General features: G+C 36.6%; 1 long non-coding RNA gene across 18 annotated transcripts in view; it reads left to right on the forward strand.

Annotated features, from left to right (window-relative positions):
- LOC140601463 (uncharacterized) overlaps nucleotides 1-14857 on the forward strand; it is a 660248-nt gene that overhangs the window by 169124 nt on the left and 476267 nt on the right. For all 18 annotated transcript variants that reach the window (XR_012004466.1, XR_012004468.1, XR_012004467.1 and 15 more), the window contains one exon: nucleotides 6950-7072. This is a non-coding gene — a long non-coding RNA (uncharacterized lncRNA). The remainder of the gene's footprint in view (nucleotides 1-6949; nucleotides 7073-14857) is intronic.

Consider the following 14857-nt stretch of genomic DNA (forward strand, 5'->3'; position numbering starts at 1 on the left):
TATTGTATCCTTAAAAAAATTGTGTACTTTAAAATTTGCTAAGATCTTATGTTCAGTGTTCTTGTCATACACACAAAAATAACAACAATAAATAAAGTGGAGGGAAACTTTGAGAGCTGATAGATATGTTTATGGAATAGATTGTGGTGATGTTTTCATGAGTATATGCTTTCCCCCAAACTCACCAAATTATATATATACAGAAATAGGTACAGCTTTTTGTATGTTAATAATAACTCATTAAAGGTGTTTAAAAATAAAATTCCAAAAAGAATTATATTGGTAGACCCTGCCATGTACTACCAACCTGGGGTCTCTTTAATTTCTCAGTTAGGGTATCACTTACAGTGAGAGCGGTGTGAAACCGAGGCCTGAAATAAAGCAGAAACAAATACAAGATGACAAATTCTCAGGGTCTATATAATTGTCATTATTAATATTTCCACTGTTAAGAAAAATTATCCAAAACTTGAAAATAAGATAAAAGGATGTCTATATGTCCTTTCAGTGTCATATTGGAACATTGTCAACAAAGCCTACCCCAGGATCATTTAGTTCTCCAGGGCAGCCTGGCTCAGAACTTTCTGTGGTGAGAGGAATGTCTAAAACCTGCGGTGTGCCATGTAGAAACCATTAGCCACCCATGGCTATTAAACACTTGAAATGTGATGAATGCAACTGAGGGACTGAATTTTAATTTTACTTTCAAATTTTATTTAATTTCAGTTAATTTAAGTTTAAATTTATATAGCCACGTGTGGGTAGTGGCTCCTACATTGGACAGTGTAGCTCTAGGGGAACATACCTTTGTTTGACTTACTATTAATTAGAGTTCAGACTCCATGAAGTTACATGTTTATTAGTAGAAAATTATATGTATGTTTTATATGATTGTAGAAAAGATATAAAGAGAGTTATTTGGTAGAGGTGCTAATTTCTGTATGGGAGAAAAGATAACCCCAGAGTTACAGTTCTATTGCCTTATAAGATATTAACCTAACATAGCAATCATATTCCACCTGGGTCCATCCTGCTGGCTCCCTTATTAATCAATGAAGTAAATCTTTGATGCATGTGGAATCTAAATTTTTAGAGTCATGGTTTTTCCTGCAGCTGGGATAAATAGGTATCCTTATCTTTTCCTTTGAAAGCATGTGGATTTTTCTTCTAGCTCACTTTTTCACTGAGTGTAGATCTTTTAAACATAATGCCCCCCTTTCATGTTTATTTGTTAAAAATTGGCAATATAAAAACATAACTTGATAGAGATGCAAATAATTTCCATCTGGTAGAAAAGATAATCACAAATTTGCAGTCTGGACCCAAGGTTTCAGGGGATTTTCAATGGACACAAGGTTTAAGCTCCTGTTCTCTTACTCTGCCATTAGTCCCCAGAGGTCTAGTTGTATGTTAATAACATTTATTCCCAGGGCAGCGCTGGCTACAGAGTTTGCCTACCATTGATTTCAGCACATTGTTATTTTTCATGAGATTTGGGGATTTCTCTTTCTTTCCTGTTAGCCTAGAAATGCATTAAATGTATGCTTCCATTATTTCCGATATCTGGATGTGCTGTGGCAGGTGGGCTTTTCAGAACTTTTAGTGATCTCTACACTGCAGTAAGAGTGAAATTTCCAAATGTGAATTTGACCATATCTCAGTTTACTGTTCAAAGTTCATCAGTGGTTTCACAAACTATAAAGATAAAGCTCACCTCCTTAAAATGGTCTGCTAGGACCTATGCGATCTAGAAAATGCCTCCATCCTGATTGTGTGCCTCACTTTCCTTACTTGAGCCTGAGACTCCCTTACATCCTTGAAGGTGACATTTTTCTTTCATCCTCAAGACTTTCACATATGCTATTCTCTCTCCCTGGATTTCTTTCCTTGAATTCTTTTTATGTAGTTCACTCTTCACTACAATGTAAGCTCCATGAAGGGAGGGACCATCTCCATATGTTCATTGCTGTATGCTCCATGCTTTTATATCGTAGGCATTCCACAAATATTTGTTGAATGATAGGAATCATTCAGTGACTGAATGCCCAGCAAGTGATTTCCTTATCTTCCTTTTTATACTTGCTACTCCTCCTGTGTTTCTTGTCTTTTAAATAGGACCCTGGATTCAGTACTTCAGGCCAGAAATGGGGAATCTCCTAGACTCTTTCTCCCTCACTTCCACTGCTAATTAATCATCTTCCTAAATAGCTAAAGAAATTGACCTTTCTTTTCAGTCTTGTTACCACTGTACTGCCTGAATTCATTATTTCTTACTAGGATTATTATATTTCTTAACTGATTTCCTTGCTCTAGCTTGGCCTATGCAAGAAAATCTGTTTCTTTCCTTCTTAAAATTCTTAGATGACTCCTCACTAATGCCTTAGTTTGACATAATACATTTTTTGCAATCCTTCCTCATCTCTCACCCCTCCCCTGTTCCACATGCATCCTACGCTTGAGCTAAATCGAGGTAACAATCATAGAGCACCTACTGTGTGCCAGGCTCTGTGCCAGGTACTGTCATTTTCATTACCTTAATTAATCCTCAGAAGTCACTCTGAGTCTTTTATTTTCCTAGTGAAGAAACAGGGATGTGGACAGGAGGAGTGGCTTGGCTTCTAGGTCATGTGACTGACTAATGGCATAACCAGGATTGGAAGTCAGGTCTTTGAGCCCCAGAGCCCACCTTCTTTCCACTAGTGTGTTGTCAGGGAAAAAGTTGGAGAACATCTTGGGGAAGAATATAAAACCTATCATTGGATCACCAAGGTAAATGACAAGATGAAGTCATGGTGCATATAAAAATTAGATGCCAATTAAGGGATGTACTTTCAAAGGTCCCAAAGGAAGCTTTGTCATTTTCTGTTTTTTCTGGTTTCTTTCCACCTGTTCCTTTCTCATTCCATGTAAACAAAATCAAATTACAGTCCTTAGAAAGAAACTCAGATTTATTCCAGTCCTGGACAGAGCTAGAGAGCAAGCCTCATATTAATAGTTTAGATTTGTCTTCTGGCAGGGTTTGGAATTCAATTTTCCTTGACTTGCAGACTTATGGTATACTTATTACTGTTGGACCCCTGTGTTGTTTTCCTCCTGTCGGTCAGACCTAGAATGAGCTCCTAGCACCTATATCTTCTCCCAGTTCTCTTCCTTGGGAATTGCCAGATCTCAACCCAAATACTGGTTCTCAGAGCTAGGAACCTGATATGCTGAGCTAATCCATCTATCCCTACTCCTCCTTGTTTTACCTCTAAATAACTTTTAAATTCTTTATCTCTTCTCTAGCCTCCAAAGAGGCTCCTTCCCATCATCGCCAGTTTGACTTGTCTCAGATCTATGCTGCACACCATTTCTAGAGTAGTCTTCCTAAAGCACAAGTAGATTGGTCCCATTCCTTTACTTAAAACCATTCAGTGGCTCCTGGTCAGCACAGGGTAAAGATCAATTAGTTTAGCATAGCTGATACCTATACCTGCCCTAGATTCCTTTCACAGTCCAGCAACACTGAATTATTGTGGTGTCCTGAAATTCTAAACTTTTTTTTTTCTCCTCATGTTATATCTTACCTCAAAACTTTACTGATTCCTCATTTTTGCTTCTGTTTAAATGTTGCCTTATGAGAGAAGTCATTCCTAACCACACTATCTAAAATAGCCCTTTCTTTCCATTATCCTATCTTTTTAACTTCTATTTTTCTAATGCTTCCCAGCATCTGCCATTAGAGTGTGCATTTATTTATTTACTGTTTATCTTCACCAGTAGAATGTGGGTTTTGTCTGTCTTGCTCACTGCTGTACCCATCTCCCCAACCCATCCCTAGAATAGGGCCTGGCATAGAGAGGATGGTTAATAAATACTTAAGATTAGCGAATAAATGAATGAGTAGAGTCTGTCTTCTCTGACATTCCTTTCTCCTGCTTGGCTCACTGTTCTTCAACCAGTAACTTGTAGCTAAATGTTACCTTTTCAAAAAGCCTCCCTAGTTACAGCATGCCCCCAATAGAATCTGTAGAAGATGCTCCTTCTTAGTACCTCCATGATACTTTGCATATGTGTAAGAATAATAGCTGTATAAACATATTGAGTGCTTCCAATATACCAGGCATATCCTAGTTAGTACCGTTTATATGCTATTTCATATAATTTCCCTAATAACTCTATATGGATATCAACCCCAGATTGTAGGACAAGAGAACTGACTTTGGAAGGCTTTACCTTGCTTGTAGTGACACAAAGAGTAAGCAGTAGAGCTGAGATTGGAACCCAGGAAATTATGATTCTAAAGCCCTTGTTTTTAATGGAGGTTGAGTATAAAGATACAAGGAAACATGCCATAGCATCCACATTTAACACTGATATGCCATGGGCTACAGAGAGAAGGAGACAAATTGATAGACATTACTGAGAAAAACAATCTGAGTTCAAGGAACTACTTGTATACTTTAGAGAAACGACGAGATTGGCTTATCATCCGTATGCATGCCTATTGGCAGCTTTCTCCGAAAACATGTCAAAGATGAGTGGGTTTCTAATCCCCTGATATCCAATCCAATCCGGTACAGTTAGGGAAGCTGGTTATTCCATAATGAAGTGTGATATGGAAACCATCAACAGAGGGGTCAGGTGGGGGATTGAGGCTACGCCCATTAGAAGGTGGATATATGCATGGATAGTGATTAAAGTTTCATGACTCATCCTTCAGCCACTCTTGTAAAGACATTCTCAAGAGTTCAGCGCTAGTCCCCCATTAAGGAATATATTTAGCTCGAATGTATTCTCTCTCATAATCCTGCTCATCCAGCAGAAAAATAAATATTATAAGCTCCTAGGCCTCGAATTGTAGATTAGAAAGGCAGAAGGTGGGGTGGAGGGAAGCAGATTCTAGTTGTGATGGAATGGGTGTCAAAGACATTTCTGCACTGAATCATTGGAAGCTAAGGCAGAGGAAAAGAAAAGGCAGGGCAATGATGCCATTGACAGATAGTCAAAAGGAAACAAACCAGAACATAACATGTAAAAGAGCTGAAGAGAGTCTGAAATTAAGTGTAACATAAAGAAGAGAGGAATATGCTGTATAAGTGTGCTTCATGCTCTGGAAAAATCTAATAAGAGCCTGAATTTGATAAAACAGGAGCCCCAAGGTATTGTGGTGAAGCAATAGAATTAGAAGGAAGGAGCGATTGTAGTGCTGATACAATTCCATTACAGATAACGAATAAACCCCAGATAGGGAGTGACAGAAGAGACAAAGCTTGAAATCCAATCACTAGCATGAAGGAGAAGCTTGAGTTCCAATGGCAGGGAAGACAAAGAAAAAAAACTAAAACAATTAGAAAGTGCTCTCTAACGTAGACAAAAGATTCCTAATGGGAGATTATGCTCCTAAATAGAGAAACCATCAAATGGAAGAGAAAAAGTGTTCTGAACAATAATTCAAGAAGATTCTCCTGAAATAAAAAAAGAACCAAATGACATGATGAAAAGACACAGTATAGCCTGGAAACATATAGTGATCTCGATCGAGCCTATTCTGCCTAAGTTATGAATTATATCAAAGATTAAAAAGAAGTACTTCTGGGAGAAGTAATGCACCTGTAAGAGGTCAATGCTTGGAATGGTTTCATACTTCTTCCCTGCATTCAATGCTAGGAGACAGGAGCAGCCTCCACAGAGTTCTGAAGGAATGCATGATTCCCACATAGTATAGTTGGCCAAGTTTTCATTCATTTATAAAGGCAGCAGATAAATACTTTTAAAGATGAAAGAATGTATGGAATATATTCTCCATGATTCCTTTAAAAAAGCACTACTAGACAAAAAAACAAAAAACAAAGCAAAACAAAAAAGACCCAGCCAACAAAGGATGAGTCAACATATTATACTCAGAGATGAGGAAGAGGTGATAAGAGCACATGCAGGATCACTGATCTAAAGAAATATTGAATTAAGACTACATAAGTAGGGGATTATGATGGTACAATAGAATGGAAATGCTATACATTTTAGCGAAGTGCTTGGTCTTTGGACAGTCTCTTTTATTGAATTCGGTATATTATGTATAGTTTGGATTGTCAGAAGTCTGACTCCTAAACACATTGAATATTACTATGAAAATATAAGTGATGAACTCTTAAAAAATCTGTGAATCTTATTTTAAGAATATTGCTTCCAGTTTTATCTCATCAATCTGATGACAAGTGTTGAATAACACACAGATATATATATGACAAATGTGGCAATTTGGAATTTGTTTTTATATGAAATTTTCTTCTATGGAGCAGCAACGAATAACACAGCTTAAATAGCAAATTACAACAAGGAATAAGATAATGTCAGCTTAATAAGTTGTTTTAATTTATTATTTTTATAAATTCTTTATCTGAGACTTAATAATCTTCAATAATGGTCTTCTCTGCCATTATAAAAAAATACTAATTTCTTATATGGTGAGCAGATCAGTAGTGTTTATAGTATTAATTTGAGAAAAAAATTGTAATGTGTTTTTTTTTTCCTTCTAAAGCTGTTTGAACTTCATAGCCACTTTACTAGTTCTCATCAAAAATATAAAGCAGTGGTATAGGGGGAAATTTCTTCCTCTTCTTCTTCTTCTTTTTTTTTTTTTAAGATTTTTATTTCTTTATTTATGAGAGACACAGAAAGAGAAGCAGAGACATAGGCAGAGGGAGAAGCAGGCTCCCTGAGGGGAGCCTGATGCAGGACTTGATCCCAGGACTCTGGGATCACTACCTGAGCAAAGGCAGATGCTCAACTACTGAGAATTTAAAAACTAAGCTAAGTTGAATTCCTTGTTATCCTGTACTGTTTAAATAGAAACAGCCCACTGGTAAGATGGCTGCATTTTTTTTCTTTATGTTTCTTCAAATTAAATATTTCAATGTTTTAAATAGGAAATCTCTTTCCTAATTGTCACTCATTTTCATCTTCTTAGGAGATATCAAAGAACTATCCAATGTGCTGGCCTCTCACTGCAAAACCACCACAGTAATTTGGAGAATTGTCTATATTCACTTGACGTAAGGAGAGTTCTGTTTCCAGTTTAATTCACCTGAAGGTACTATTTTCTTTTTTAAGTTGCACTATGACTGACATATTAGTAATGGTTCAGTATTTGTAAGAAAGTACTATTTTCTAAGAAAACAGTTATGAATTCTTAGGATTTTTCTTCTTACTAATTTTTATTATTCTTATGACTTATTCTATGATTTTGCTTCAATGCAGTAACCATAAATCTATTATTTAACAGGGTTGACAAGTTAATACCCATCTGTGAGTTGATCTTGTTAATCATTTATTAATATTTTAAATAAAAAGCTTTAGGAATGGGGTTAAGCATAAATTTCACAGGCTTGATTAGTGCATATGGTTCAAAAATTAATCCAGTCTCTAGGAAAGGCGATACTATTAACTTTGGCAGAATAAAATTCTTAATATTGACAAAAAGAAGAAGACATGATTAGAACAAATGCCTTCTTTCAAAGTCATGAGCAGACTTCTGAACTACCTGAGTCACTGGGGACAAGGCTGGGGCTGATCTTGTTTTAGGATGAAGTAAACTTTGGATCCTCCTTTTTCTTCTTAGCAGCTCTCCTGTTGTTTCTGGCTTTATGGTGCCTTGAAGAATTGAACCACCTGAAATTTGGTCTGTGAAACTTTGGGCCATTTGCTTGGGGATCAGGACTTCGTTATCATGTGACAGTAGGACTGGAGAGTACTGGGGAAGACTCAGGCTGAGAGAGTTGGAACAAGGGGCAGAGAACTGGCAATGTGTTTCCAGCATCTGGGATCTTAGGGGAATAAGGAATGGCATCTCCATGCTTAGGGTAGAAACAGGGACAAGAGAAAGTACTTTTGTGAGATTCTCTTGCTTCTAAATATTAAAAATTACCTGGAAGAAGAGGCCAACAGGAGCTTCTAATTCTTCATGTAAAAAGGAATATGGTCCCTTGAGGGAGGAGAGGGATAGTGAAAAAGAACTAAACATTTTTTTCCTTTTGATTTGGGCCCTATAACTTCTTGTCAGTGACCAAGGCAACATCTTTCAGGATCAGTCTAGAGATAGTGTGATTTTTTTTTTAAAGGAAAGTTGAAGAATATAAATCCTTTTTTTCCCACTTATGATACAACCACCCCAACACACACACTAGCATCTTTCCCAAGTGATCCATATTCCTTTACCAAAAAAAAAAAAAAAAAAAAAAAAAAAAGTCCTTTACTCCACAATGAAAAATAAAATATTTAAAATGACAGTAGTTCTGGGTGAGTTGTCACATAAGAGTGAAGGATCTTGATTCAGACCATACACATGCATAGCCATTTTTTAAGGGAAAAGGAGTAGAAAGGATAGTCCAGACATTAATTTGAAGACAGAGTTTGCCTAGAGTCTGCATATTAATCTGCAGAGGATCCCCATAAACATTTTGGTTGCTCTAGAGGAAAATTACATAAGAACACAAAAGCAATCTGATCTTGCCAATTCTGTCTCACTGTCAGAACTAGAGACCACCATATTGCAAGACAATACTAGTTTTCCTAAGACAAACTAACATGTTTGCTCCCCCGCCCCCCCCACCAAAAATATCTTAATATCTTACAGTGGAAAAGAAGATAAATCTAGCACCACTAGCTGTGTTATAGGAAATGTGTTCTTAGGCAACTGGCATGGTCTTGTCACTCAGTTTTCTCATGGAGAATCCAAAGCCTACAACAGGCAAATCATTTGCCCTAATGTTCCAGGAGAGGTTATGCTGAGCAAGCCTGAAGCTGAAGACAAGCTCTGCGGAGTTGTTCTTGAGGCCAAGTTGGCTCCTCATGAAAATCTCCTCCCTTTGGCCTCTTTGTAGTCCTTTTTTTTTTTTTTTTTTAAACCCCTTAGCCCTCTGGCTGTATTGGTCTTTGTCACTGGATGCATAGGTTTGACTATAGGAAAACTGCACATTTAGCATCCTTTAGCTATTTAACCTCTGTCGAACATGACCTTGGGCAAGTTTCTGTTTTCAGTAAATTGAAGACAAGATTCGTTCTTATAATAAAATAACTACTGTGCTCACATAATTCTTGTTCTAAATAAAATAACCTTATCTCTATTTTTTGATGTATAAAATGTTATTAATAAGCTGTAAAAAGGGGGCATCTGGGTGGCTCAGTGGTTGAGCATCTGCTTTTGGCTCAGGTCATGATCCTGGGGTCCTGAGATCTAGTCCTGCATTGGGCTTCCTGCAGGAAGCCTGCTTCTTCTTCTGCCTATGTCTCAGCCTCTCTCTCTGTGTCTCCCATGAATAAATAAAATCTTAAAAAAATAAGCTGTAAAAAACCCCACTTTCTCATCATTCTTAAAAATATGTACTTCATCTAGAAGGCATTATTTCACAGACTCGTGTATTCTTGGAATTGGATTGAGTATTAGGTGTGTAGCCTTATCTCCTCACCTGCTGCTCCTCCTTTAGGTAAGGAATTCATTCCCTCTGATCATGACACTCCTGGGTACTTACAAAGTGACATGCATTGTGGTAAGATCTTCAACATATACCATCTCGTTTAATCCATACCACAATCCTACAAGGATGAGGACAATGACAGTTGGAGTTGTAAATCGCATTTCTTGGCCAAATTTAAACAGCTAGTAGATGATAGAATTAAGTCTTCTTGTCACTCCAAAAAACATGCTCTATTTCTTCCCTCTACAGTAATCCTGCAAATTGTCATATGGGTTAAGTTTGACTCATGAATACATGGCAATCTAAGGCAGCTCATTCTCTGAGTGTGAGAATTGTTTTCCTCATCTTGCATTGACGTTGGTGGCCCTTAACATCTATCCACTGGCCCTCATTGTCTCCTGTGGGGGCTATTCTCTTTTCCATACCCATTGTCAATGTCCAGACTGGCATAGAGCAATGAATCTTGAAAAAATAACATTAACCTAGTGCTTAGCAACAGACACAAGCCATCACTAACAAATAATATTCAAAGTGCTTTTTGGCTGTAGTGAAATATCAATTTCAAAGTGTACTGTGGGGCTTAATTTTATTTCTCTTGCTAAGAATGTTGGGGCCTTTTATACCATTTTCATTTTTCAATAGACAGTCATTAAATTTCCTGTCTGGATCTGGAAAGGCCTAATAAGCTAGGTGTTTGTGTGTGTGTTTATGTGTTTATGTGTATGGTTGGAGGTGGGAAAGGGTGTTGGAATAGGCTGGATTCCAATTTTAGAGTAGCTTCCTTCATGTAGCACAGGGTCACATGTGAATCTACTCAGTGTCTTGTATTTTACCTTTGGATTTTGTTCTTAACTGTGCAGCTTGTTAACTCTTGAAGAGAATATTTATATAATGAATTCTACCTACTATATTTTCTTCATTATATTTTACCAGTTATTTTCCACTTGGAAAACAGTTTTTTCAACTACACCATAAAACTAAAGGTTTTGTGCCTTCTGAGTTTCTTCTCTCTTACGCTAATTTTGTGTTCCTTTTAGCTTGCACTGCTGAGTAAACATGTATAGAGAATAGTTTGTGCATTTCAGTTTAATGACTAGCTGAGAACTTTGATGACAGCAGATCATTTCTAATGATTTATGCCAACAATGAAACACTCTTGAATCTATTATTTACTATAAATTTTAATGACTCTACAAAACTGTTGTATGCCTTTTCAAATAAGCCATTGTGCATCAATACATAATTTCCCCAGATGCCTTCTCTCTTAAAAGACTGCCTGAAAAATACCTTTGTAATGAGCCAAATACAACAGAAAGAAATTTTTTCATTTGAGATTAGAGACTGAATGACGTTCATTTACCAGAATAAATTAGTCATTTCTTTTACATTTAATATGTAACATTCAAAACTTAATGTCCTTTTGAGGTAAAATTTAAATATGGAGAAATAAACAGACCTTCATTGTATGATTTGTTGACTTCTGATAAATGTATACACCATGTGCCCACAACAATAATTGAGGTGGTAAATATTTCTGTCACTCCAGAAAATTCCCTTGTGATCATTTCCAGTTAATTCCTATGCCCCTAGGCTGCCACTGCTTGATTTTAATCACTATAGATTAAATTTAATTCTTTTCAACTTCATATAAATGAAATTATATAACATGTAATCTATATCTGGCTGCTTTTTCTAAATATAAAGTCTTAAGATTCATATTTTTATGTGCATCAGTAGCTAACTTAAAAAATTTGAAGGGTTCCTGGGGTGGCTCGGTTGACTGAGCATCAAACTCTTGATTTCAGCTCAGGGTTGTGAGATAGGGCCCCATGTTGGGCTTCACAGTGGGCTTCTCCCTCTCCCTCTGTCCCCACTGCACACACTCTTTCCAAATAAATAAATAAATAAAAAATAAATTCAAAAATAAATAAATAAATAAATGAATTGAATAGTATTTCACTGTGTAAATATACCACCATTTATCTAGTCTCCTGTTGATTGACATTTGATTGTTTTCAGTTTTTGATTATTATGTAAAGAGCTGTTCGAGCTAGACTTTGTTGGACATATGCACATATTTCTTGTGGACATACTTTTTCATTTCTCTCAAGTAAATATGTGCATGTGGAACTGATGTTGTAGGGTAGATGAATACTTAGCTCTATAAGTAACTGCTAAACTTCACTTTGAAAGATACTGACAAACCTAATGCCTTTTTATTCTATAATAATGTGAGAACTGCCCAGCTGCATCCTACAGCCAGACTTTGATGTATCAAGTTTTCTTTCTTTTTAAGGATTTTATTTATTTATTTATTTATTTATTTATTTATTTATTTATTTATGAGAGACACACAGAGAGAGAGGCAGAGACATAGGCAGAGGGAGAAGCAGGCTCTTTGTGGGGAGCCTGATATAGGTCTCAATCTCAGGACCCTGGCATCACAACCCAGGTGCCCCACAATTTTTCTTAATTAATAACTTCTGATATGAGTTTTTAAAGAATAGTTTCAATCTAATTGATATATTATTCTAAATAGTCTTAAATTTTAATTTAAATACATGGTAAAAAACTGTAAATGTATTTTGATGTGTCTATGTAATATATTGCATTCCTACAGAACATATATCTGGTTAAGACAAGTCTGTAGGATGCTGTTCTAGAGTCCAATTACTTTAACCATTATAGTCCAGAAGAGTCCAACCAATAGACGTTTCCATATATAATAACACTCAAGACTTTATGGAGCCAGCGATGAGTTGAGAAGGCTGAGCCCACACTATATAATAAGAACTGTGAGAACATAGCATTTTCTCTTCCCCTTCTTTCCTTCATTTGTTGCAATTTGACAATTGCGTAAGATGTTGGACAAATGCCAAGTTCATAATTGCTCTTTTATATATTGGTATGTTGAAATTACTTGTGATGTAGTAATTTTTAAAAATTAATAATAGTTAAGGTAGTAATGTATATACATAGATGTTTCAGTACCTATGAAGTGTTCAGTGTGCCTCTTTCTGATTATATCCTTCTTCTTCCCCCATTTTCAGGGGTAACTGCAATCTTGAATTTTGTGATTAGCATTTCCTTACATTTCTTTTTTTTTCTTTCTTTTTTTAAATTTATTTATGATAGTCACAAAGAGAGAGAGAGAGAGGCAGAGACATAGGCAGAGGGAGAAGCAGGCTCCATGCACCGGGATCCTGACGTGGGATTCGATCCCGGGTCTCCAGGATCGCACCCTGGGCCAAAGGCAGGCGCTAAACCGCTGCGCCACCCAGGGATCCCTCCTTACATTTCTTTACAGCTTCCCTTATATGTTTTCAAATAAAATTTTGCTTAGATTTATATGTTTTTGACATTTTTGAAAAAAGAAATGTATATATTCTGAGACTTGCTTTGTTCACTTTTTGTATTACACTTATTCATGTTGATGCATGTAGCTATAGTTCACTCATTTCTTCTCTTCTCAAAAAATTGAGTTGTTTTGAGTTTTTCTTTGCTGGGGAAAACAATGATGTTCCAAATATGGTTGGTTGGTTCTTTCTTTCTTTCTTTCTTTCTTTCTTTCTTTCTTTCTTTCTTTCTTTTTCTTTTCTTTCTTTTCTAGAGAGAGAGAGAGAGAAAGAGAGAGCAAGAGTGAGAGTGTGGGCAGAGGAGGGACAGAGGAAGAGAGAGAGAGAATCTTAAGCAGGCTCCATGCCCAGTGTGGAACTCAATGCAGGGCTTGACCTGAGCCAAAATCAAGAATCTGTAGCTTAACTGACTGAGCCACTCAAGCATCCCCAAAATATGTTTATATGTGTTTCGTGATAAACAGATGCAAAATTTTCTGTAGCATATAATCTTTGGAGTAGAAATTGATGGGTCATAGGATATGTGGATTTACACTTTGCTGGATAATGATAAATTGCTTTCCAAAGTAGCTATATTAATTTATACTCTCACCAGTAGTGTATAAAAAGTCCCTTTGTGAGGGATGGAATACTTCCAAACTTGCTTTATGAGGCCAGCATCACCTTAATTCCAAAACCAGACAAAGACCCCACCAAAAAGGAGAGTTATAGACCAATATCCCTGATGAATACTGATGCAAAAATTCTCAACAAGATACTAGCCAATAGTATCCAATAGTACATTAAGAAGATTATTCACCAGGACCAAGTGGGATTTATCCCCGGGTTGCAAGGCTGGTTCAACACTCATAAAACAATCGTGATAGATCACATCAACAAGAGAAAAAACAAGAACCATATGATCCTCTCAATAGATGCAGAGAAAGCATTTGACAAAATACAGCGTCCATTCCTGATCAAAACTCTTCAGAGTATAGGGATAGAGGGAACATTCCTCAGCATCTTAAAAGCCATCTACAAAAAGGCCACAGCAAATATCATTCTCAATGGGGAAGTACTGGGAGCCTTTCCCCTAAGATCAGGAACACGACAGGAATGTCTACTCTCACCACTGCTATTCAACATAGTACTAGAAGTCCTTGCCTCAGCAATCAGACAACAAAAAGAAATAAAAGGCATTCAAATTGGCAAAGAGGAAGTCAAACTCTCTCTCTTTGCAGATGACATGATCCTGTACATAGAAAACCCAAAAGACTCCACTGCATAGATACACTGCTGGACCTTTTGCAAATGTACCGAGAAAAACCTGCTGACAAAGTTACAGACAAGGGTGGAAGCATTTTTACAAAAACCTGTTGTTTGTTAGCTGTTTTATTGAAGACAACGAATAGGGCCTCTAGTGTTCGAAGTAAGTCCAAAGTTGTTGACCGTATTTATAGTCTCTACAAGCTTACAGCTCGTAAACATAAAATGAATACTGAAAGAACACTTTATAAACAAAAGATGAATTCTTCTATAAGTACTCCCTTTATTCCAGAAACACCTGTAAGAACCAGAATAGTTTCAAGACTTAAACCGGATTGGGTTTTGAGAAGAGATGACATGGAAGAAATCACAAATCCCCTACAAGCTATTCAAATGGTGATGGACACACTTGGCATTCCTTACTAGTAAATGATAACATTTTCAGTATGTACCGTAAAAAATACTAAAGCTAATCATGAATGTTTAAAGTGTTTTTGGCTCTCCTTTGTACAGCTTCTGAAATCTGACTCTGTATTAAAATTAAAAAATATATATGTAACAATAAAAAAAAAAAGGACTTTGAGATATCATGAGATATCATGAGATATCATGAGACCTAGATATCTCGCTCCCTCACTAGAAGCCGGAATGCTGCCTCTCTTGCTCATGTGCTTTTGTGTATTGCTTGACTCTACACAAAATCTTGCCCCAAAGATCAAGTTGTCTGAAGAGCCAACTGTGATTGTGAGTGTTGGCTGTGTCATTAAAACTTGTCATCTCTAAAAAAAAAAAAAAAAAAAA

The sequence above is a fragment of the Canis lupus genome, chromosome 12 (assembly GCF_048164855.1).
Source record: "Canis lupus baileyi chromosome 12, mCanLup2.hap1, whole genome shotgun sequence".
NCBI lineage: Eukaryota > Metazoa > Chordata > Mammalia > Carnivora > Canidae > Canis > Canis lupus.